Below are 25,088 nucleotides of genomic sequence, written 5' to 3' on the forward strand. Positions count from 1 at the left end.
TTTTAAATCAATATATTTAATGATATTGTGTATATCAAAAAAATTATCAAACTTGTACTATATGCAATATTGTATAATTGTATTCGTGTATCTCATGCATTTCAATGAGTACAAGCTGATTAGGCTGACCTTCGGCTATATTTGGATCAAAACAGACGGACAATTTTGGGCGAAATGAAGTCCATGATGGATGGACCTGATATGGCCGAAAATTCGCCGTCCGTGGACGTCACCACTGATGCCATGACAAAGCCACCGTGAAATTCCCCTTTAACCTGTAGTTGTTGGCTTTTTTCAATGCAGGATTCTACATGCAGGAGTTAGTCCGTGGCGGGGTGTGTCTGGTTTGGGGTAGGGGAATATGGCGAAGCGGAAGTGCAGTTCGAGTCTGATAGCTCCCAGTTGAGTAAAGTTGGTAAGAATGAATGGAAGACGGAGACGGAGAAAAATGGAGCAAACAGACCAAAGATTGTAAGCGAACATTGGTTTCTTTTGGAGCGCGATTCATCAACAATTGTGTAATTTGGGAGATCATCTGAGGTCAGGAAGATGGTGAAGGAGGCATTAGGAAAGGTAGAGTCAGTCAGTGACCAGTAGTGGTTTTGATTTGATTTCATGCGTCTCAGAAGAGCTGAAGGAGAGAGCATTGTTTTTCGGAGCAGGGCACCGTTAAAATGTGTTATATCTGGAGTTTCGTTGGAAGAGTGAAGAGTGTCTGCCTACTTATGTGATGCTGCAATATGTAAGATACTATTGTGAGAGCTATTGTGTATAAACCACTGCAGTTATGAAATTGATAAAATAATGGCCATGTTTCAAGTGTGTGTCGACGGAATATTTTTGGTATTTATTAGGATCCCCATTAGCCGCTGCAAAAGTATCAGAATTGTTCACTTTTCTCATTGACTTCTCAAACTTCTCTCCACCAGGTGGAGAACAAACAATGACTGGAATGAACTACAAAAATCTCTGAAACTGGAGACACTTATCTCCCTCACTAGCTTTAAGCACCAGCTGTCAGAGCAGCTCACATATTACTGCACCTGTACATAGCCCATCTATAATTTAGCCCAAACAACTACCTTTCCCCCTACTGTATTTATTTATTTAGCTCCTTTGCACCACAATTATTTCTATCTTTACTTTGCACATTCTTCCACTGCATATCTACCATTCCAGTGTTTTACTTGCTATATTGTATTTACTTCGCCACCATGGCCTTTTTTTTGCCTTTACCTCCCTTATCTCACCTCATTTGCTCACATTGTATATACTTATTATTTTTTTTGAATTATTGTATTATTGACTGTATGTCTGTTTTACTAGATGTGTAACTCTGTGTTGTTGTATGTGTCGAACTGCTTTGCTTTATCTTGGCCAGGTTGCAATTGTAAATGAGAACTTGTTCTCAACTTGCCTAACTGGTTAAATAAAGGTAAAATAAATAAATAAAACCCCGGCTTGGTCTGCTTCGCAAGCCTTCTCGGAAGTCTCGCGTTTTTACGTCTCTGGGTTTAGAAACTGGTAGTGGGGGAACAGGAAGTTCCGCGCAGGCGCGCATCATTCTTCATAATAAAAGATACGCCAGAATTGTGCAGTCGAGACGACAACTTCTGTGTCCTTTTCAAATATATTACTACTGGTATGTAATAGCACGTTCTAATATCGAAAGAACATGTCATAACATGCTAGGTAACAAATACGTCAAGGTATTATCATGTTTGATCAAGGTTTTATGTGCTATTTTTGTGTCAATCCGCATGAGTGAACGTGATCCATTTTTTACAAGTCACATAACGTTAGTTAGAGACTTTGGGTTAGTCTGAGTGGATGTATATAATTTCGTGAAGGTAATTTCATAAAGGATACATTCATCTGGGATTTCTGGGTTCGTTTTACATGTCGTTTTTGGTTTTGTGTCAAATTCACGAGATGGTAAAATGGCGGTTCCCACTCGATCTGCAGTAACGGACTTCAGTGCAGGCAGTGAGGTTGCAGCAGAGAGAGACAATTTTAAGGCTGCACTACTGTGTTTGGAGCTAAATGTAATGATTATCAGTTTTCTACATTCAGTTGTTTCTGTCTATAAATGTTACTATGGTGTGAACGGAAATACTATTGGTTTTTGATTGAAATAATACAGTGAAGAAAAGGTTATTCAGGAAAATAGTACATAGTGCTACCTAAAACATACTACAACCTTGTACTAAATGTTTTTTTTTATGCATTTGTGAATTCAGGAAATCTATAGATTAAGTGCATTTAAGTTGTGTAGCCTAATTTTATAGTGTATACTTTGTCTAATATTTATTAATTAATGTTTTGTCAATACTTAGCTACCAGATCTATTGAAATGGGATCAGTGCTTGACTTGGACAGGAGCTCACCGGAGCTGAGTACCGGCACCTCAAATGTCTACTGTTTGCGCTCATGTTCCTTTTATAGAATATTAGCTCAACAGTATTGTGGAGCTCCTGCACCTAAATATAAACAATATTTTTAGAGAATAAAGAAAGTCTTGACAGTTCTGGCACTAACCTTTGTGTCTGCTTCTCTTTATTACTATTGGCCGACTCAGATTAAGTCTGAGGCCGGTAACCAACAGTGAGGACAAACTCAGCCCGCCTCTCTCCTTACACACTGAGTCCAAACCTACAGTCACTGGGTCCTGATTGTGACAGTGGAGCCCAGTTTGCACTGCAGGATCCAGAAATGGCATCAGTGAAGCTGGAAGACTGCAGTCAAACACTGGAGCTGAATGCCTTCATTAAAGATGAAGAAGAGGAGGAGAAGATTGGGAAATCTGTTTTTCATGGTAAGCACAGGTTCTATCTAATTAAGTTTGTTTTTCATACAAACTTCCCACTGCATGAAAAGTTGCTGTAGAACTGTATTATTAATTTATTTTATTCCACCTTTATTTAACCAGGTAGGCCAGTTGAGAACAAGTTTTCATTTACAACTGCGACCTGGCCATGATAAAGCAAAGCGACAAAATCAACAAGAGTTATACATGGAATAAACAAATGTACAGTCAATAACACAATCGAAAAATCTATATGCAGTGTGTGCAAATGTAGTAAGATTAGTTTTCAGATTTATAACAAATTAAAAACAGAAATGCCATATTAATGACGTCCTTTGTCCTTGTCGTGTCCCGTGTATATATATATTTACATATTTTCTTCGCATATATTTTAATATTTTTTTCCTAAACTCAACTTCAAAACACTCCTGCAACCCACCTCACCAATAAAAAATACAAATAGTATTATTTGCCTCAAATCTGAAATCCAGAACAGAAGCTAGACAGAAGTTAGCTGGCTAACGTTAGTATTCGGCTAACCACGGTTGGCGGTCATCAGCTATCCTTTAACTCGAAAAGCTATCACCAGTTTTGTACAATGGGACTCAGACCAGAGCATACCGGACCTATTTTCTCTCCATATCCCCGGATTTCTACCTCAAGCTCTGGACATTTACACCTGGATCTTGCAGCTAGCCAGCTGCTATCCGAGTGACTATTGGCTAAAGTCGGTCCCGGAGCAAACATCAATTATTCCGTAGCTAGCCAGCTGAAGAGTTCCATTAGCCACTCCTGGGCTACAATCACCTATCCGGACCCATTTTACTGCCGATGCGGAGCCCCCACTGGGCCTTCACGACTGGACTACTGACGTTATCTGCCCGAGGGAGTTATCCAACTGGCCCCTCCGTCGTAACCTGAATGCCCATCTGCGGCCCGCTAATCGTTAGTTGTCTTATCGGCTGCTATCTGAATAGGTCTATCGGACAATTTTCTTGGACCACTATAACTATTTTGCCAATTGGATTGGTCCCGTCTACCACACGGAACCCCACTAATCTACCAACGGAAACGCACAAGGTGGCTAAAAACAGACCTCCATCCTCTGCAAGCTTGCTACCCATGGCCCGGCTAGCTGTCTGAATCGCCGTGACCCCAACCAACCTCACTAATCACTGGACCCTTATGATCACTCGGCTAAGCATGCCTTTCCTTAATGTCAATATGCCTTGTCCATTGCTGTTCTGGTTAGTGTTTATTGGCTTATTTCACTGTAGAGCCTCTAGCCCTGCTCATTATACCTTATCTGACTTTTCAGTTCCACCACCCACACATGCGATGACATCACCTTGTTTCAATGATGTTTCTAGAGACAATATCTCTCTCATCATCACTCAATGCCTAGGTTTACCTCCACTGTATTCACTTCCTACCATACCTTTGTCTGTACATTATACCTTGAAGCTATTTTATCGCCCCCAGAAACCTGCTCCTTTTACTCTCTGTTCCGTACGTCTAGACGACCAATTCTCAGCTTTTAGCCGTACCCTTATCCTACTCCTCCTCTGGTGATGTAGAGGTGAATCCAGGCCCTGCAGTACCTAGCTCCACTCCTATTCCCCAGGCGCTCTCTTTTGATGACTTCTGTAACCGTAATAGCCTTGGTTTCATGCATGTTAACATTAGAAGCCTCTTCCCTAAGTTTGTTTTATTCACTGCTTTAGCACACTCTGCCAACCCGGATGTCCTAGCCGTGTCTGAATCCTGGCCTACGAAGACCACCAAAAACTCTGAAATCTCCATCCTAACTACAACATTTTCAGACAAGATAGAACGGCCAAAGGGAGAGTGTTGCAATGTACTGCAGAGATAGCCTGCAGAGTTCTGTCCTACTATCCAGGTCTGAACCCAAACAATTTGAACTTCTACTTTTAAAAATCCACCTCACTAAAAACAAGTCTCTCACCGTTGCCGCCTCCTTTAGACCACCCTCTGCCCCCAGCTGTGCTCTGGACACCATATGTGGACTGATTGCCCCCCGTCTATCTTCAGAGCTCGTGCTGCTAGGTGACCTCAACTGGGACATGCTTAACACCCCAGCCATCCTACAATCTAAGCTTGATGCCCTCAATCTCACACAGATTATCAATGAACCTACCAGGTACCACCCCAAAGCCGTAAACACGGGCGCCCTCATAGATATCATCCTAACCAACTTGCCCTCTAAATACACCTCTGCTGTTTTCAACCAAGATCTCAGCGATCACTGCCTCATTGCCTGCATCCGTAATGGGTCAGCGGTCAAATGACCTCCACTCATCACTGTCAAACGCTCCCTGAAAAACTTGCAGCGAGCAGGCCTTTCTAATCGACCTGGCCCGGGTATCCTGGAAGGATATTGACCTCATCCCGTCAGTAGAGGATGCCTGGTTATTTTTTTTAAATGCCTTCCTCACCATCTCAAATAAGCATGCCCCATTCAAGAAATTTAGAACCAGGAAAAGATATAGCCCTTGATTCTCTCCAGACCTGACTGCCCTTAACCAACACAAAAACATCCTGTGGCGTTCTGCATTAGGGTCGAACAGCCCCCGTAATATGCAACTTTTCAGGGAAGTTAGAAACCAATATACACAGGCAGTTAGAAAAGCCAAGGCAAAATTTGCTTCCTGCAACACAAACTCAAAACAGTTCTGGGACACTGTAAAGTCCATGGAGAATAAGAACACCTCCTCCCAGCTGCCCACTGCACTGAGGATAGGAAACTCTGTCACCACAGATAAATCCACTATAATTGAGAATTTCAATAAGCATTTTTCTACGGCTGGCCATGCTTTCCACCTGGTTACCCCTGCCCCGGTCAACAGCACTGCACCCCCCACAGCAACTCGCCCAAGCCTTCCCCATTTCTCCTTCTCCCAAATCCAGTCAGCTGATGTTCTGAAAGAGCTGCAAAATCTGGACCCCTACAAATCAGCCGGGCTAGACAATCTGGACCCTTTCTTTCTAAAATTATCTGCCGAAATTGTTGCAACCCCTTTTACTAGCCTGTTCAACATCTCTTTCGTGTCGTCTGAGATTCACAAAGATTGGAAAGCAGCTGCGATCATCTCCCTCTTCAAAGGGGGGGACACTCTTGACCCAAACTGCTACAGACCTATATCTATCCTACCCTGCCTTTCTAAGGTCTTCGAAAGCCAAGTCAACAAACAGATTACCGACCATTTCGAATCCCACCGCACCTTCTCCGCTATGCAATCTGGTTTCAGAGCTGGTCATGGGTGCACCTCAGCCACGCTCAAGGTCCTAAACTATATCTTAACCGCCATCGATAAGAAACAATACTGTGCAGCCGTATTCATTGACCTGGCCAAGGCTTTCGACTCTGCCAATCACCACATCCTCATCGGCAGACTCGATAGCCTTGGTTTCTCAAATGATTGCCTTGCCTGGTTCACCAACTACTTCTCTGATCGAGTTCAGTGTGTCAAATCGGAGGGCCTGTTGTCCGGGCCTCTGGCAGTCTCTATGGGGGTGCCACAGTGTTCAATTTTTGGGCCGACTCTCTTCTCTGTATACATCAATGATGTCGCTCTTGCTGCTGGTGATTCTCTGATCCACCTCTACGCAGACGACCCCATTCTGTATACTTCTGGTCCTTCTTTGGACACTGTGTTAACAACCCTCCAGACGAGCTTCAATACCATACAACTCTCCTTCCGTGGCCTCCAACTGCTCTTAAATACAAGTAAAACTAAATGCATGCTCTTCAACCGATCGCTGCCTGCACCTGCCCGCCCGTCCAGCATCACTACTCTGGACGGTTCTGACTTAGAATATGTGGACAACTAGAAATACCTCGGTGTCTGGTTAGACTGTAAACTCTCCTTCCAGACTCACATCAAACATCTCCAATCCAAAGTTAAATCTAAAATTGGCTTCCTATTTCCTAACAAAGCATCCTTCACTCATGCTGCCTAACATACCCTCGAAAAACTGACCATCCTACCGATCCTCGACTTCGACGATGTAATTTACAAAATAGCCTCCAATACCCTACTCAATAAATTGGATGCAGTCTATTACAGTGCCATCCGTTTTGTCACCAAAGCCCCATATACTACCCACCACTGCGACCTGTACGCTCTCGTTGGCTGGCCCTCGCTTCATACTCGTCGCCAAACCCACTGGCTCTAGGTCATCTACAAGACCCTGCTAGGTAAAGTCCCCCCTTATCTCAGCTCGCTGGTCACCATAGCAGCACCCACCTGTAGCACACGCTCCAGCAGGTATATCTCTGGTCACCCCCAAAGCCAATTCCTCCTTTGGCCGCCTCTCCTTCCAGTTCTCTGCTGCCAATGACTGGAACAAACTACAAAAATCTCTGAAACTGGAAACACTTATCTCCCTCATAAGCTTTAAGCACCAGCTGTCAGAGCAGCTCACAGATTACTGCACCTGTACATAGCCCATCTATAATTTAGCCCAAACAACTACCTCTTCACCTACTGTATTTATTTATTTAGCTTATTTAGCTTTCTACTTTGCACATTCTTCCACTACAAATCTACCATTTCAGTGTTTTACTTGCTACATTGTATTTACTTCGCCACCATGGCCTTTTTTTGCCTTTACCTCCCTTATCTCACCTCATTTGCTCACATTGTATAGAGACTTATTTTTCTACTGTATTATTGACTATCTGTTTGTTTTACTCCATGTGTTGTATGTGTCGAACTGCTTTGCTTTATCTTGGCCAGGTCGCAATTGTAAATGAGAATTTGTTCTCAGCTTGCCTACCTGGTTAAATAAAGATGAAATAAAAATAATTATATTGACACATTCAGTTTGTCTTCATCTATGAACGATACTATGGTGTGAACAGAAAATACAATTGTTTTTTGAAGTATAACAGTGAATACAAGGTTAAGGAAAATGGCACATAGTGCTGCCTAAAACATACTGCAACCTTGTACTAAATGTTTTTTGAGTCATTTAGGCATTTATCTACTATACGTTAAGTATTAGCTCAAAATTATTGTGGAGCACCTGCACCTAAATATAAACAGTACCGGCACCCACAATGAGTATGGGCAACTATTTCAGTCCAAGTCAAGCACTGAATTAGATAATTGAACAAAAAGAAATATAATATATTTTTAGAGAATAAAGAAGGTGCCAGAACTGGCAAGAAAATAACTTTTGTGTCTGTTTCTCTTCTACTACTTGCCGACTCAGGTATGAGGCCGGTAACATCAACAGTGAGGACAAACCCAGCCTGCCTCTCTCCTTCCACACTGAGTCCAAACCTACAGTCACTGGGTCCTGATTGTGACAGTGGAGCCCAGTTTGCACTGCAGGATCCAGAGATGGCATCAGTGAAGCTGGAAGACTGCAGTCAAACACTGGAGCTGAATCTCAACATTAAAGATGAAGAAGAGGAGGAGAAGATTGGACAATCTGTTTCTCATGGTAAGACCAGGTTCTAAGTTTGTGTTTTTCGTTCCAACTTCCCACTGTGTATGAAAAGTTGCAGTAGAACTGTTTCATGATGAACTGTTTCAATGAGAAGGTAGAAGTGCCCACTATTTATAGACTATAGAATTAGAATAATCATTCTATTTCCATGATTCCAAAAGATCACCTTGGTGTTTTGATCTAAATTGCAATTGCAACATTTGGTTAAAAATAAGCACTAGTATCTTTGCCCAGTGTGTAAATTATCTCAAATGAGTGCAGGAAATTATTTTAGGTTGAAGTTGAATTGAACACTATAAACCAATCAGCATGGAGAAAGACCCATTGAACATTTTTTTGAATATAAGTGTTGCCGCCCTAGGGTCGTGCACTACTCATAAAGCAAATGTAGAACTTTTATTAATCAAAAACATAAAATACCGTCAAAAATGTGAAAAATACCATGGTATGATATTTTTGCCACGTCGCCCAGTCCTATGTTAGAGCAAAAACCAAGCCATGAGGTCGAAGGAATTGTCCGTAGAGGTCCATGGAAGGAAAAATTCACAAGCTGGTAAAATGGCGGCGCCCATCCGGTCTGCGTCAACGGACTTCGGTGCAGGCAGTGTGGGTGCAGCAGAGACAATTTTCAGGTTGCACTACTGTTTTGAAGCTAAATGTAATGATTATCAGTTTCTACATGTGTAAAATATTGACACATTCAGTTTCTGTCTATAAACGATACTATGGTGTGAACGGAAATACAATTGTTTTTTGATTGGAATAATACCGTGAAGAGGGTTAAGGAAAATGGTACATGGTGCTGCCAAAAACTAACTGTAAACTTGTACTAAATGGTTTTTGAGTCTTGTATGCATTTATCTACTACATGTTAAGTATTAGCTCAAAAGTATTGTGGGGCTCCTGCACCTAAATATAAACAGTACCGGCGTCCAAAATGAGTATGGGCAACTATTTCAGTCCAAGTCAACCACTGAATTAGATAATTGAACAATAAAACATATAATATATTTAATAGAGAATAAAGAAAGTGCCAGAACTGTCAAGACAATAACTTTTGTGTTCGTTTCTCCTCTACTACTTGCCGACTCAGGTATGAGGCCGGTAACATCAACAGAGAGGACAAACCCAGCCTGCCTCTCTCCTTCCACACTGAGTCCAAACCTACAGTCACTGGGTCCTGATTGTGACAGTGGAGCCCAGTTTGCTCTGCATGATCCAGAGATGGCATCAGTGAAGCTGGAGGACTGCAGTCAAACACTGGAGCTTAATGCCAACATTAAAGATGAAGAAGGGGAGGAGAAGATTGGGAAATCTGTTAATCATGGTAAGAGCAGGGTTCTATCTAACTAAGTTTGTTTTTCATTCCAACTTCTCACTGTGTATGAAAAGTTGCAGTAGAACTGTTTCATGATGAACTGTTTCAATGAGAAGGAAGATGTTATTTCATGGTACTGAGACTTGTATGGTTTGACACCAGTATTGCCAGCATTTGTTTTATTAACTGGGCTATCTGGAGTGTTCAGAGTAGAGTGATGAAGTGAAGTAGACAAACTGACAGTGTTTTAAAGTTATATGAAATGAGTCTGTGTAGTTTCTAACCCTTGTGGTAGTGAGTGGAGGATGATATGGGTCATAATTTTCTTGACTTATGAGATACTGTTAGAATAGTTTTATTCTCCTTTTGTATTGCACAGCCTACTTGTGTGAATACGTACAGGTAGCCTAGTGGTTAGAGCATTGGGACAGTAACCGAAAGGTTGCTGGATCGAATCCCCGAAAACAAGGTAATAATCTGTTCTGCCCCTGAGCAAGGCAGTTAACCCACTGTTCCCCGGGCGCCGAAGACGTGGATGTCGATTATGGCAGCCCTCCGCACCTCTCTGATTCGGAAGACACATTTCAGTTGAATGCATTCAGTTGTACAACTGACTAGGTATCCCCTCTCCCATTCGGAAAGTATTTAGACCCCTTGACCTTTTCCACGTTTTGTTACGTTACAGCCTTATTCTAAAATTGATTAAATAAACAATGTTCCTTATCAATCTACACACAATGCCCCATAATGACAAAGCAAATACAGGTTTTTAGAAATATTTTCACATTTATATAAAACAAAAACAGAAATACCTTATTTACATAGGTATTCAGACTTTTTGCTATGATACTCGACATTGAGCTCATGTGAATCCTGTTTCCGTTTATCAACTTTGAGATGTTTTATATATATATATATATATATATATATATATATACACTGCTCAAAAAAATAAAGGGAACACTTAAACAACACAATGTAACTCCAAGTCAATCACACTTCTGTGAAATCAAACTGTCCACTTAGGAAGCAACACTGATTGACAATACATTTCACATGCTGTTGTGCAAATGGAATAGACAAAAGGTGGAAATTATAGGCAATTAGCAAGACACCCCCAATAAAGGAATGGTTCTGCAGGTGGTGACCACAGACCACTTCTCAGTTCCTATGCTTCCTGGCTGATGTTTTGGTCACTTTTGAATGCTGGCGGTGCTTTCACTCTAGTGGTAGCATGAGACGGAGTCTACAACCCACACAAGTGGCTCAGGTAGTGCAGATCATCCAGGACGGCACATCAATGCGAGCTGTGGCAAAAAGGTTTGCTTTGTCTGTCAGCGTAGTGTCCAGAGCATGGAGGCGCTACCAGGAGACAGGCCAGTACATCAGGAGACGTGGAGAAGGCCGTAGGAGGGCAACAACCCAGCAGCAGGACCGCTACCTCCGCCTTTGTGCAAGGAGGTGCACTGCCAGAGCCCTGCAAAATGACCTCCAGCAGGCCACAAATGTGCATGTGTCAGCATATGGTCTCACAAGGGGTCTGAGGATCTCATCTCGGTACCTAATGGCAGTCAGGCTACCTCTGGCGAGCACATGGAGGGCTGTGCGGCCCCACAAAGAAATGCCTCCCCACACCATGACTGACCCACCGCCAAACCGGTCATGCTGGAGGATGTTGCAGGCAGCAGAACGTTCTCCACGGCGTCTCCAGACTCTGTCACGTCTGTCACATGTGCTCATGTGCTCAGTGTGAACCTGCTTTCATCTGTGAAGAGCACAGGGCGCCAGTGGCGAATTTGCCAATCTTGGTGTTCTCTGGCAAATGCCAAACGTCCTGCACGGTGTTGGGCTGTAAGCACAACCCCCACCTGTGGACGTCGGGCCCTCATACCACCCTCATGGAGTCTGTTTCTGACCGTTTGAGCAGACACATGCACATTTGTGGCCTGCTGGAGGTCATTTTGCAGGGCTCTGGCAGTGCACCTCCTTGCACAAAGGCGGAGGTAGCGGTCCTGCTGCTGGGTTGTTGCCCTCCTACGGCCTCCTCCACGTCTCCTGATGTACTGGCCTGTCTCCTGGTAGCGCCTCCATGCTCTGGACACTACGCTGACAGACACAGCAAACCTTTTTGCCACAGCTCGCATTGATGTGCCGTCCTGGATGAACTGCACTACCTGAGCCACTTGTGTGGGTTGTAGACTCCGTCTCATGCTACCACTAGAGTGAAAGCACCGCCAGCATTCAAAAGTGACCAAAACATCAGCCAGGAAGCATAGGAACTGAGAAGTGGCCTGTGGTCACCACCTGCAGAACCATTCCTTTATTGGGGGTGTCTTGCTAATTTCCTATAATTTCCACCTTTTGTCTATTCCATTTGCACAACAGCATGTGAAATTTATTGTCAATCAGTGTTGCTTCCTAAGTGGACAGTTTGATTTCACAGAAGTGTGATTGACTTGGAGTTACATTGTGTTGTTTAAGTGTTCCCTTTATTTTTTTGAGCAGTGTATATATATGCACATTATCGAACAAAACAAATGTATTGTGTAACATGATGTTATATGACTCATCTGATGAAGAATTTCAAAGGTTAGTGATTAATTCTATTTCTATTTGGGGGTTTTGTGCAAGCTACCTGTGCTGTGAAAGAAATGTCTGTGCTTTTTTGTATTTGGTGGTGAGCTAACATAAATATACGTGGTGTTTTCGCTGTAAAACATTTAAAAAATCGGACATGTTGGCTGGATTCACGAGATGTTTATCTTTCATTTGGTGTATTGGACTTGTTAACCTTTTCTCAATAGGGGGTGCTGTTTTCACTTTGTAAAAATTTCGTTCCCAAATTAAACTGCCTCGTACTCAATTCTTGCTCGTACAATATGCATATTATTATTACTATTGGATAGAAAACACTCTAGTTTCTAAAACCGTTTGAATTATATCTGTGAGTAAAACAGAACTCAAGTTGGAGCAATTTTCCTGTGAGAAATCTGAAATAAGGCAGGCTGTTCTGGGGTCAGTTTATTAATTTGCATGTCTTCTATTGGTCGAGTTACACTGCATACGCTTCCCCTAGATGTCAGCAAATAGTGAGAATTGGAATGGAGTTGCTTGGCAGATCTGAGGCCATATAAATGGGCTGGGAACGTGGGGTCCAGTCTTTTCATCTTTCGCCATGACGCAAGACAGACCTCAGGATGGCGTTCTGGAAAGCTACCGTTATAGGCCTAAGATATATCCGGCTCTGATTTTATTCGATATAGGTGTTAAAGACATCATAATGTTGTTATTTTAAACCGAGTTATATCAGTTTATATCAGTATATTGCGATTTTCGGTATTTTATTTGTGCTGCGTTATGGTGAGTTGGACACGTCTTCGCCACATGGCTAATGTTTACTGCTAATTCCAAAGTTGAAGGCGACAATCTACAACCGAGCAACGATTCCTCTGGACAAAGGACAACTTGCCCAAGATTCTGATGGGAGCTCATCAAAGAGTAAGAAGTATTTATGATGTTAATTCGTTGTTCTGTTGAAAAATGTAAAACTACTGTTCCGCTATTAATTTCGGTGCGGTCTCGCTTTAACGCACGCTGTATGTCGTAGTAACGTTAATTTTAAAAATCTAACACAGCGGTTGCATTAAGAACTAATGTATCTTTCATTTGCTGTTCAACCTGTATTTTTTAGTCAAGTTTATGATTAGTTACTGATTCGATTAGGTGCCTCTCCCAAGATTTCTCCCGACATATTGTTGGCAGCTTGGCTACTATTCTCATTGTATAACCACGATTTGTGCCGCTAAATATGCACATTTTCGAACAAACTCTATATGTATTGTGTAATATGATGTTATAGGACTGTCATCTGAAGAAGTTTGAGAAGGTTAGTGAAAAAATTTATATCTTTTGCTGGTTTATTCGTTATCGCTATTGTTGGCTTGAATCAATGCTGTTGTGTGGTTGGCTATTGTAGGAAGCTAATATAATGCTATATTGTGTTTTCGCTGTAAAACACTTAAAAAATCTGAAATATTGGCTGGATTCACAAGATCTTTGTCTTTCATTTGCTGTATGCTGTGTATTTTTCATAAATGTTTTATGATGAGTATTTAGGTAATTCACGTTGGTCTCTGTAGTTATTCTAGTTGCTTTGGTGAGAGTTGTGATGGTGGCTGCAATGTAAAACTATGATTTATACCTGAAATATGCAAATTTCTCTAACAAAACATATGCTATACAATAAATATGTTATCAGACTGTCATCTGATGAAGTTGTTTCTTGGTTAGTGACTATTTATATCTTTATTTGGTCGAAATTGTGATAGCTACCTATGCAGGAAAAAAATGGTGGGAAAGAAAAGTTGTGTCTTTTGCTGTGGTGGTTAGCTAATAGAAATACATATTGTGTCTTCCCTGTAAAACATTTTAAAAATCAGAAATGATGGCTGGATTCACAAGATGTGTATCTTTCATCTGGGTTCTTGGACTTGTGATTTAATGATATTTAGATGCTAGTATTTACTTGTGACGCTATGCTAGTCAGCTTTTTTACTGATGGGGGTGCTCCCGGATCCGGGATTGTGATGAAGTAGAAGTTAATGTGTGAAAGTTAAATATTTCAACAACAAAATTTTTTGAGTGGAATGTGGGCGGAACCCCGGGGCTAGACAGGTTAAGATCAGATGTTTCATAGATTACAACATTTGCAGAATGTCGGCCAAAATCCATCTCGTTCCATCTTCTCCCACTGCCGGCCAGTGGGCTTCCTCTGGAAACGCTAAGCGGATGCTTCATATTTATACATCTTTTGAAATATCTGTCTCATTGTTCTACCTGTGGCTGCACTGTGGTAGTGGGGGAACAGGAAGTTCAGGGCAGGCACACAACATTCTTCAGTATAAAGAAACGCCAGAACTGTTGTGAAGAAGATAACCTTTTTGTCCGTTTCCATGTATTACTACAGGTATGTAATGGCACGTTTAAACTGTCTAATATCGAAAGAACATGTCATACCATGCTAGGAAACATCCATTAACTTCTTATTGCTGCAGGGGCAGTATTGAGTAGATTGGATGAAAAGGTACCCAGTCCCAGTTGCTAATATATGCATATTATTAGTATTGGATAGAAAACACTCCGAAGTTTCAAAAACAGTTTGAATGATGTCTGTGAGTATAACAGAACTCATATGGCAGGCAAAAACCTGAGAAAGAAATCCAACTAGGAAGTGGGAAATCTGAAGTTTGTAGGTTTTCAACTCATCGTCTATCGAATACACAGTGGGATATGGGCCAGTTTGCACTTCCTACGGCTTCCACTAGATGTCAACAGTCTTTAGAACCTTGTCTGATGCTTCTACTGTGAGGTGGGGCCGAAGGAGAGGGGAATGAGTAAGGTCTGCCATGAGCTGACCATGCTCTGACCATGCGTGTTCACATGAGGGAGCTCTGTTCCATCGCACTTCTGAAGACAATGGAATTCTCCAGTTGGAACATTATTGAAGATTTATGTTAAAAAGATCTTAAAGATTGATTCAATACATCGTTTGACATGTTTCTACTGACTGTTACGGAACTTTTTGACATTTCGTCTGCTTTTAGTGAATGCGTTTCGTGACTTTGGATTTGTTTACCAAACGCGCTAACAAAAGTAGCTATTTGGACATAAATTATGGACATTACCGAACAAAACAAACATTTCTTGTGGAAGTGGGAGTCCTGGGAGTGCATTCCGACGAAGATCAGCAAAGATAAGTGAAGATTTATAATGCTATTTATGACTTTTGTTGACAACACAATTTGGCGGGTAACTGTATGGCTTCCTTTTGTGGCTGAACGCTGTTCTCAGATTATTGAATATTGTGCTTTTGCCGTAAAGCTTTTTTGAAATCTGACACAGCGGTTGCATTAACTTCTCTAGGGTAGGGGGCAGCATTTGGAATTTTGGATGAAAAGCATGCCCAAATTAAACTGTCTGCTACTCGGGCCCAGAAGATATGATATGCATATAACTGGTAGATTTGGATAGAAAACTCTACAGTTTCCAAAACTGTTAAAATAGTGTCTGTGAGTATAACAGAACTGATTTGGCAGGCGAAAACCTGGGAAAAATCCATTCAGGAAGTATTTTTTTTTGGTTTTGTAGTTTTCTATTCAATGCCATTACAGTATCCATTGACTTAGGACTCAAATTGCAGTTCCTATGCCTTCCATTAGATGTCAACAGTCTTTAGAAATTGTTTCAGGCTTGTATTCTGAAAAATGAGGAAGTAAGAGCAGTCTGAATGAGTGGACCCTAAAGTGTCACAGAGCTTTTTCATGCACGACCGAGAGAGTGCCTTTCTTGTTTACCTTTTATATTGACGACGTTATTGTCCGGTTGAAATATTATCGATTGTTTAGGCTAAAAACAACCTGAGGATTGAATATAAACATCGTTTGACATGTTTCTATGAATTTTACAGATACAATTTGGATTTTTTGTCTTCCTGTTTTGACTGCGTTTGAGCCTGTGGATTACTGAAGAAAACGCGCGAACAAAACTGAGGTTTTTGGATATAAAGAGACTTTATCGAACAAAAGGAACATTTATTGAGTAAATGCAACCATATGAAGATCATCAAAGGTAAGGGATTAATTTTATCTCAATGAATAAACAGGGTTCATACAAAGCTCGGCAACAAAATACCAGGCGTCAGATACAGTCATCAACATAGAACAAACACGCACACATACATGTGTGAAACAGAGGGTTAAATACTGAACATGTAATGGATTGGCGATGGCTAGAAGACCGGTGACGTCGACCGCCACCCGATAAAGGAGAAGGACCGACTTCGGCGGAAGTCATGACAGTACCCCCCCTTGAGCCGCGCGCTGACACCGGCCTCGGGGACGACCCGGGGGACGAGGCTTAGGGCGACCCGGATGGAGACGGTGGAACTCCTGCAGCATCGACGGGTCCAATACGTCCTCCACCCAGCATCTCTCCTCTGGACCGTACCCCTCCCACTCCACGAGGTACTGAAGGCTCCTCGCTAGACGCCCCGAGTCCAGTATGGCTCGAACTGCATACGCCGGGGCCCCTTCGATGTCTAAAGGGGGTGGAGGAACCTCCCACACCTCAGACTCCTGGAGTGGACCAGCCACCACCGGCCTGAGGAGAGACACATGGAACGAGGGGTTAATATGGTAATCGGGGGGAAGCTGTAATCTGTAACAAACCTCATTCAGTCTCCTCAGGACTTTGAATGGCCCCACAAACCGCGGGCCCAGCTTCCCGGCAGGGCATGTGGAGGGGCAGAATACTGGCGGTCTGCGCCAGTATTCTGAAGCCTCACGGCCCACTGAAGGTGCACATGAGCGGCGTCCCATGTCTCCTCCGAGCGCCTAAACCAGTCGTCCACCGCAGGAGCCTCGATCTGGCTCTGATGCCTAGGTGCCAGAACCGGCTGGTACCCCAGTACGCACTGGAAGGGGAGAGGTTAGTGGATGAGTGGCGGAGCGAGTTTTGGGCCGTCTCTGCCCAAGGTATGAACGCCGCCCACTCCCCCGGCCGGTCCTGGGAATAGGACCGCAGAAACCTACCCACATCCTGGTTCACTCTCTCCACCTGCCCGTTACTCTCGGGGTGAAAACCTGAGGTAAGGCTGACCGAGACCCCCAGACGTTCCATGAACGCCCTCCAGACCCTTGATGTGAACTGGGGACCTCGATCAGATACTATGTCCTCAGGCATCCCGTTGTGCCGGAAGACTTGTGTGAACAGGGCCTCCGCAGTCTGTAGGGCCGTAGGGAGACCGGGCAAAGGGAGGAGACGGCAGGACTTAGAAAACCGGTCCACAATGGCCAGGATCGTGGTGTTCCCCTGTGAGGGAGAAAGATCCGTTAGGAAGTCCACCGACAGGTGTGACCACGGCCGTTGTGGAATGGGTAAGGGTTGTAATTTCCCTCTGGGCAGGTGCCTAGGAGCCTTGCACTGGGCGCACACCGGAAGCATAAACCCTCACGTCTTTAGCCAAGGTGGACCACCAGTACTTCCCACTGAGACAACGCACTGTCTGGCCGATACCCGGATGACCAGAGGAGGGTGACGTGTGGGCCCAATAGATCAAACGGTCGCGGACAGCAGACGGAACGTACAGACGCCCAGCTGGACACTGGGGGGAGTGGGCTCTGCACGGAACGCCAGCTCGATGTCCGCGTCCAGCTCCCACACTACCGGTGCCACCAGGCAAGAGGCCGGGAGTATGTGAGTGTTATCCATGGACTGCTCCTCCGTGTCATACATCCGGGACAGTGCGTCTGCCTTAGCGTTCTGGGAACCTGGTCTGTAGGACAGGGTGAAAACGAAACGGGTAAAGAACATGGCCCACCTTGCCTGGTGAGGGTTCAGTCTCCTCGCCACCCGGATGTACTCCAGATTGCGGTGGTCAGTCCAGATGAGAAAAGGGTGTTAAGCCCCCTCAAGCCAATGTCTCCACACCTTCAAGGTCTTGACGACAGCCAACAGCTCCCGGTCCCCCACGTCATAGTTTCGCTCCGCCGGGCTGAGCTTCTTCGAAAAGAAAGCACAGGGGCGGTGCTTTACCTGAGCGTTGAGAGAGCACAGGTCCTAACCCAGCCTCGGACCCGCGTCCACCTCCACTATGAACGCCAAAGAGGGATCCGGATGAGCCAGCACGGGAGCCGAGGTAAAACAGAGCCCTCGGGTGACCAAAAGCCCTGTCCGCCTCAGCCGACCACTGCAAACGCACCGGTCCCCCCTTCAGCAGTGGGGTAATGGGAGCTGCTACCTGACCAAAGCCCCTGATGAACCTCCGGTAGTAGTTGGCAAACCCTAGAAACCGCTGCACTTTCTTTACCGTGGTGGGAGTCTGCCAATTACGCACAGCTGAAATGCGGTCACTCTCCATCTCCACCCCTGATGTGGAAATGCGATACCCTAGGAAGGAGACGGCCTGCTGGAAGAACAGGCATTTCTCAGCCTTGACGTACAGGTCATGCTCCAACAGTCGTCCAAGTCCCCTGCGCACCAAGGACACATACTCGGCACGTGTAGCGGAGTATATCAGAATGTCATCAATATACACCACTACACCCTGCCCGTGCAGGTTCCTGAAAATCTCGTCTACAAAGGATTGGAAGACTGATGGAGCATTCATCAACCCGTATGGCATGACAAGGTACTCATAATGGCATGATGTGGTACTAAACGCCGTCTTCCACTCTTCTCCCTCCCGGATACGCACCAGGTTGTAAGCGCTCCTGAGATCCAATTTTGTGAAGAAGTGTGCCCCGTGCATTGACTCGATCGCACTGGCTATGAGAGGCAGCGGGTAACTGTACCTCACAGTGATTTGGTTAATGCCTCGATAGTCAATACACGGACGCAGACCTCTATCCTTCTTCTTCACAAAAAAGAAACTCGAGGAGGCAGGTGAAGTGGAGGGTCGAATGTACCCCTGCCCCAGGGATTCGGAAACATATGTTTCCATAGCCGCCGTCTCCTCTTGCGACAGGGGATACACGTGACTCCTGGGAAGTGCTACGTCTACCAGGAGATTTATCGCACAATCCCCCCTTCTTACAGAAGGCGAGAACCAAATCGGTATATTCAGAGGGGATGCGCACGGTGGAGACCTGGTCTAGGCTTTCCACTGTAGTAGCACCGATGGAAACCCCTAAACACCTCCCCGAGCACTTTTGTGACCACCCCGTGAGAGCAGTCTGTTGCCACGAAATAGTGGGGTCATGACAGGCCAACCAGGGTAGGCCCAACACCACGGGAAACGCAGGAGAATCAATAAGGAAGAGACTGATTCTCTCCTTGTGACCCTCCTGCGTAACCATGCCCAGTGGAGCGGTGGCCTCCATAGTTAGTTGACCATTAGGGTCAGGGCTATCTAGGGCGTGCACAGGGAAGGGCATATCCACAGGAACAATGGGGATCCCTAAACTATGGGCAAATGATCTGTCAATAAAATTCCCAGCTGCGCCTGACTCTACGAGCGCCTTATGCTGGGAATGCGGGGAAAACTCAAGAAAATTAATAAACAAAAACATGTGAGCAACCAGGGCCTTTGGGTGAGCCTAGTGCCGACTCACCTGGGGTGACACAAGAGTGCCCTGCCTGCTGCCTCGACTCCCAGAGGAACCTCCCCAGCACCGACCGGCAGTGTGCCCTCTGCGGCCACAGATGGTGCATGGAATGGCCCCGCCTCCGGTCGCCCTAAGTGCAGCACCTCCCAGCTCCATGGGCGTCGGAGCGGTGTTGATGGGGGATGGAATCGACAGACCCCGATCTGGATGTCCGCGGGTAGCCAGCACGTTATCCAGCCGGATGGACAGGTCCGCCAGCTGCTTGAATGTGAGAGTGGTGTCCCTGCAGGCCAACTCCCGACGGACGTCCTCGTGCAAACTGCACCGGTAGTGATCGATCAGGGCCCTGTCGTTCCATCATGAACTCCTGTGCGCTCCTCGTCCCCTGCCTCAGGTGCACGAGACGTTCACACGCCGCTCTACCCTCAGGCGGGTGGTCAAAGACTGCCCGAAAGCGGCGGGTGATATCCTGAAGTGGTCCAACACCGCTTCTTCTTCCCCCCATAAGGCGTTGGCCCACTCCAGGGCCTTCCCTGAGAGGCAGGAGACAAGGGCGTCCACGCTCTCACGGCCTGAGGGAGCCAGGTGGACGGTTGCCAGGTAGAGCTCTAGCTGGAGCAAGAACCCCTGACATCCCGCCGCCGTACCATCATACTCCCTCGGGAGGGCGAGCCGGATCCCACTGGGACCAGGTGAAGGAGGGGTCATTATAGGTGAAACTGGTGGTGCTGGTGGAGACGCTGGAGGAACTCCTCCTCTCTTCCATCGCTCCATTGTGTGCGGTCCATGGCGCTGCCGAGATGCTGGGGAATAGTAGAAGCCTGCTGGACTCGCTCCTCGACCCCTACTGCAGGGGCACCTGCTCCTGCTGACTCCATTTGAGGTGTGTGTTTCTGTCAAGGCTTTGGGTAACTGGTGAAAAGGAGTCAGGCGCAGGAGAGTTGAGATGCGTGGACAAGGTATAAAAAATAAAAAAAAACACCATTATAGAAACAATACAACGGTGCGTGAAATATACCGGTACCACGAATAAACGGGCGTAGATACAAAGCCCGGCAACAAAATACCAGCCGTCAGATACAGCCATCAACATAGAACAAACACGCACACATACATGTGGGAAACAGAGGGTTAAATACTGAACATGTAATGGATCGGCGATGGCTAGTAGACCGGTGACGTCGACCGCCGAGCGCCGCCCGAACAAGGAGAGGGACCGACTTCGGCGGAGTCTTGACAGTTCCTCTTATAGAATATTAGCTCAACAGTATTGTGGAGCTCCTGTGCCTAAATATAAACAGTACCGGCACCTATTTCAGTCCAAGTCAAGCACTGAATTAGATAATTGAACATATAATATATTTTTAGAGAATAAAGAAAGTGCCAGAACTGTCAAGACAATAACTTTTTGTGTCTGTTTCTCATTGTTACTACAGGATTAGAATTAAGTCTGAGGCTGGTAACATCAACAGCAACGACAAACCAAGCCTGCCTCTCTCCTTCCACACTGAGTCCAAACCCACAGTCACTGGGTCCTGATTCACTGGGTCCTGATTGTGACAGTGGGGCCCAGTTTGCACTGCAGAATCCAGAGATGGCATCATCTGTGAAGCTGGAACACTGCAGTCAAACACTGGAGCTGAATGTCAACATTAAAGATGAAGAGGAGGAGGAGAAGATTGGGAAATCTGTTAATCATGGTAAGAGCAGGTTCTATCTAAGTTTGTTGTTCATTTCAACTTTCCACTGTGTATGAAAAGTTGCAGTAGAACTGTTTCATGATGAACTGTTTCAATGAGAAGGTAGATGTTATTTCATGCTACTGAGACTTGCATGGTTTAACACCAGTATTGCCAGCATTTGAGAGAGTAGACTAAAGAAGTGAAGGAGACAAACTGCCAGTGTTTTAAAGTTCTATGAAGTGAGTCTGTGTAGTTTCTAACCCTTGTGATAGTGAGTGGAGGATGACACGCCCCTTTTTAGCTTTCATCTCTTACCCACTTTTAGAATAGTTTTATTCCCCTGTATTGTACAGCCTACTGATATGAATACATATGTCACCCGGTACAGACAGAAGAGGACCGGCCACCCCTCTGAGCCTGGTTCCTCTCTGTTTCTTCCAAGGTTCCTGCTTTCTAGGGAGTTTTTCGTGGCCACTGTGCTTCTACATCTGCATTGCTTGCTCTTTGGGGATTTCGGGTTGTTTTCTGTAAAGGACTTTGTTACAACTTATGTAAAAAGAGCTTCATAAAATACATTTGATTGACATGTCAATCACACCAATTGACTGGTTGTTCTGATATTGTTCACACAGGAGACCATGTTGAGACATTCTCTACATCCAGAGAGCATCAGCAGGAAAATCACAGAGCAAAGAGGTCTCACCACTGCTCACATTGTGAGGAGATTTTCCCATTTCTATCAAAGCTAAAAATACACCTAAAAATACACACAGGAGAAAAGCTTTACTCCTGCTCTGAATGTGGAAAATGCTTCACAACATCAACTGGGCTAAAAGTTCATCAGAGAACACACACAGGAGAGAAGCCTTACTCCTGCTCTGACTGTGGAAAGAGTTACTCTGTACTGTGCAATTTAAAAACACATGAACGTATACATACAGGAGTGAAGCCTTACTCCTGCTCTGACTGTGGAAAGAGTTTCTCTCATCGGGACACCTTAAAACGACATGAACATATACACACTGGAGAGAAGCCTTACTCCTGCTCTGACTGTGGGGCGAGTTTCTCTCGACTGGACACCTTAAAACAACATGAACGTACACACAAAGCAGAGAAGCCTTACTCCTGCTCTGACTGTGGAAAGAGTTTCTCTGACCTGGGTAACTTTAAACAACATGAACGTATACACACAGGAGAGAAGCCTTACTCCTGCTCTGACTGTGGAAAGAGTTTCTCTCGACCAAGCCACCTAAAACATCATGAACGTATACACACAGGAGAGAAGCCTTACTCCTGCTCTAAATGTGGAAAATGCTTCACAACATCACCTGGGCTAAAAGTTCATCAGAGAACACACACAGGAGAGAAGCCTTACTCCTGCTCTGACTGCGGGGCGAGTTTCTTTTGTCGGAACACCTTAAAACGTCATGAACATATACACACAGGAGAGAAGCCTTACTCCTGCTCTGACTGTGGAAAGAGTTTCTCTGACCTGGGTAACTTTAAACAACATGAACGTATACACACAGGAGAGAAGCCTTACTCCTGCTCGCAATGTGGAAAATGCTTCACAACATCAGCTAGGCTAAAAGTTCATCAGAGAACACACACAGGATAGAAGCCTTACTTCTGCTCTGACTGTGGAAAGAGTTTCTTTCAACTGGGTAACTTAAAACAACATGAACGTATACACAAAAGAGAGAAGCCTTACTCCTTTTCTGACTGTGGGGCAAGTTTCTCTCGTCCGGACACCTTAAAACGATCTGAACATATACACACACTGGAGAAGCCTTACTCCTGCTCTGACTGTGGAAAGAGTTTCTCTTGAATGTGCCATTTAAAAAGACACCAAGGGAAACACAAGAGAGGAGCCTTACCACTGATCTGACTGTAGAAAATGTTAAAACACCAGCTGAGCTTAAAGGTCATTCGAGAAAGGACAAAGGAGTGAAGCCTTACTTCTGCTCACAATGTGGCAAGAGTTTTTCCCAATTGGGCAATGTAAAAACACACCAACAGATACACACTTGAGAGAAGCCTTATCACTGCACTGACTGTGGGAAGAGATTCTACAGATTGGGCCATTTAAAAAGACACCAATGTTTACATAAAGGAGAGAAGCCTCATCAGTTCTCTGACCAGCTAAGATTAGACACTCCACTTAATTCTCATGTCATTAAATAATTGGCAACGTTGAATTGGATCAAATGAAAAAAGTGTAGAACACTATTGTAATCCTATAGTTTCTCACTGTGAGAGAACTGTGCAGAGGAAAGGGAGCGTTATAGAATGTTAGCCTCTCTTTACTGATCAGTGTGCACCTTCTCAGTTTTGGTGTGAGAGAGAATAAAGTAGACGGCACACGTCAAACGTTTGATTCATGACCCTATGTCCGGATGACGTGTGCATGCGCATATTTGGGCATCCGGTCAGGACATCCTGGCGGGAAGTGATCGCGTGGTTATGCCCATATATGGGCATCCTGTTCCTGTTCTCACGCCTTAGTGAGTGCGACAATATTTATATAATGCCTTTGAAGTTGTCATGATGATTGATGTCTAGGGACCTCTTTGAACTGGGGGGGATGAACATTTCAAAGAGTTTGAACCCCCAGAACACTAAACAAGATTTTTAAAATCAGCATGGATTTTGTGATCAGTGGCAAAGCAGTGATGACTGTAACAACGGAAGCAGGACCTCGGATGAAACATAGAGAAAGGGCCAAGTATCAAGCCACAATATACGATGCGCCAAAAAAGCGGTTTCTAAGTGTGTATAGAACCCAAATACCGCCCGCAACTGCGCTGAAAGGTCAAGTGCTGATGTCTAATGGACATCAATGGGGGTATCGGTTTGATTACCTGGCCTGTAGAGTGAACCTCTATACGGTAGGAGAATAATATACAGACCAGACTTCAGGAGTGGACTACAGGCTTGAAGACTGGATGGTTTTTTGCAAGGTTGTGTGTCCCGAACTGAGCCTTATCACCAAGGGTTATAGCTAGTTCACGGGCTACGAGACCCGTTGGGAAGGTGCCCCTGACTCCTCAGGAAGAATATTTCACAGGGTGAAAATACAAAGAAAGAATGGACTTCCATGTGGCTACGTGGAGTTCTATATCAGCAACGAGGAAACCTGCAACCAAAACATTCGTGATGGTGGCCTGACTGGGGATTTTAGGTTGCGCATGCTTATTCCTTTTAAAATTTGGGATCTAATGGAATTGAAAATGTTACAGCTGTTGGACGCTCTCTTTGTACAGAGCCAACAGCGCAGAGCATTGTTCATGTAAAGAAGTGCATAATATATACGAATCCTGAGGATTATGATTCAAAGGAGACCCAAGAAGGTACATCCTCAGAAGGGACAGCCTCCGAAGAAAACTAAGTACGCGGCTGCGTTAACTTCTACTTGGTCACAATCCCGGATCAGGGAGCACCCTCATCAGTAAAAATGAAATCACAATCATGAAATCACAAGTCCAAGACACCAGATGAAAGATACACATCTTGTGAATCCAGCCATCATTTCCGATTTTTAAAATGTTTTACAGCGAAAACACTATGTATTTCTATTAGCTAACCACGATAGCAAAAGACCCTACCGCATATTTTCACCATTTTTTTTACCGCATAGGTAGCTATCACAAATTCGACCAAATAAAGATATAAATAGTCACTAACCAAGAAACAACTTCATC

General features: G+C 44.6%; 2 long non-coding RNA genes and 1 pseudogene across 2 annotated transcripts; all 3 read left to right on the top strand.

Moving 5' to 3' along the window:
- The first annotated feature begins 1,557 nt into the window (after window positions 1-1,557).
- On the top strand, window positions 1,558-8,097 carry LOC120033340. The gene is made up of 3 exons (XR_005473941.1): window positions 1,558-1,642; window positions 2,579-2,815; window positions 8,045-8,097. It is a non-coding gene; the product is annotated as an uncharacterized LOC120033340 (long non-coding RNA).
- A 13,259-nt stretch (window positions 8,098-21,356) lies between these two features.
- LOC120033339 lies at window positions 21,357-22,200 on the top strand. Its single transcript, XR_005473940.1, has 2 exons — window positions 21,357-21,405; window positions 22,020-22,200. It is a non-coding gene; the product is annotated as an uncharacterized LOC120033339 (long non-coding RNA).
- Window positions 22,201-22,222: 22 nt separating this feature from the next.
- LOC120033337 lies at window positions 22,223-24,876 on the top strand (annotated as a pseudogene).
- Window positions 24,877-25,088: the final 212 nt, after the last annotated feature.

Source organism: Salvelinus namaycush, chromosome 40 (genome assembly GCF_016432855.1).
Source record: "Salvelinus namaycush isolate Seneca chromosome 40, SaNama_1.0, whole genome shotgun sequence".
Classification (NCBI taxonomy): Eukaryota; Metazoa; Chordata; class Actinopteri; order Salmoniformes; family Salmonidae; genus Salvelinus; species Salvelinus namaycush.